This window comes from Mastigoproctus giganteus, chromosome 9, assembly GCF_048544385.1.
Source record: "Mastigoproctus giganteus isolate SK-2022 chromosome 9, ASM4854438v1, whole genome shotgun sequence".
Lineage (NCBI taxonomy): Eukaryota > Metazoa > Arthropoda > Arachnida > Uropygi > Thelyphonidae > Mastigoproctus > Mastigoproctus giganteus.
In genome coordinates, this window is record NC_143583.1 from 185,212,519 (window position 1) to 185,213,857 (window position 1,339).

General features: G+C 41.4%; 1 non-coding gene across 1 annotated transcript; it reads right to left on the reverse strand.

Annotated features, from left to right (window-relative positions):
- Positions 1–238: 238 nt before the first annotated feature.
- On the reverse strand, positions 239–322 carry TRNAL-UAA (transfer RNA leucine (anticodon UAA)). The gene has a single exon. It is a non-coding gene; the product is annotated as a tRNA-Leu (tRNA).
- Positions 323–1,339: the final 1,017 nt, after the last annotated feature.

Below are 1,339 nucleotides of genomic sequence, written 5' to 3' on the forward strand. Positions count from 1 at the left end.
ACGTTTCTTTATTGATCCTCCAGGTAATTTTTCTCTTTTCCTTTGCGCCTCCACCTTCAGCTGAGCGTGCTGGTACAGTTGAACCACCAGTGGACGATATGCCACCGTCTGCGAAATCTTTGTGACCTATTCTAAGATTTCCTTCATTTAATTAGTTACTTCTAATAAATAAATAAAGTTACTAATGAATTATTTATTTTTATACCATTGACCTATGATACAAAAAAATATCACTAGTTGTCAGGAGCGGGGTTCGAACCCGCGCCCTCATACGAGGACCAAATCTTACGTCTGGCGCCTTAGACCACTCGGCCACCCTGACTGATGGTGTATGGTTTCCAAACAAACCTTGATATTCATTCTAATTTAAGGATCCCTCCATAAAGTCCATAATTTCAACAAATTAATTTCTTGATGTGTTCAAATTTTCTATCGGTTTTAAGAGTTTTGGCCCAGTTTCAACAGTGGCGTATCATCATCTACAAAATCATATCACGTGCGTTGTCTTCACCATGTCTGTCCGTACGCATGTAATAACTAGACTGCTACTGGATGAATTTTTCATAAACAAATTAATGATAGTTCGCATTTGTTGGTGTGCTCTGATCTGAGGAACGGATTGCCAATATGGCGGATGCGCAGAAATGAGATATTCTTGATTTGCGCTCCTTTCCCCCCTTTTTTTTGATATGAACCATGAATTATTTGCCAACGCGGCTGAAATGTAACGCACTATACCCGATTTCTTTTGGAATCCCGAGCTCAGGGGGCCCCTTAGTATCACCTGCTCCTGTGGAGCAGGTGATAACACTCCATACACATCATGTTACTTTCTCTTACAACCAATACTTTTATTTCTATCTCATTGTTATCCTGGATTATTCCCCGCTGTGCGTGTAACCTTTCACCTTCACGCGAATCCTCCCTGCGAGAACAAAAGTTATGAAAGTGTGAATCCAGCAGTAATATGCAAAAGGCCAAGCTATTAGAGGGAGCAACGTTTATGGATATTTGCATCGAATGTCACGAATGACGATGGAAGCAAAATATCCAAAGAGTACTCCCCCCGAAGCGCACGGTGAATGCAATACAGTTTTAATCTTCTTCTTGTGTCGCCGGCCCTGCATATTGATAACTTTTGTGAACATAAACGTTTAGGAAAACTTGACAGTTTCTGCTTGCTCGGTTGCTTAGTAACAGACAAGGTAGTTATCGTTTAACATTTCAAGCCATTGACCAGCTCCAATGCACTTCCTTTCTTCCTTTTCTCTTCTCCGAAATCACACGCTACCTGGAAATGAGACTTAATGACGGTACGGGCAGCGAAGACAAAGGGTGT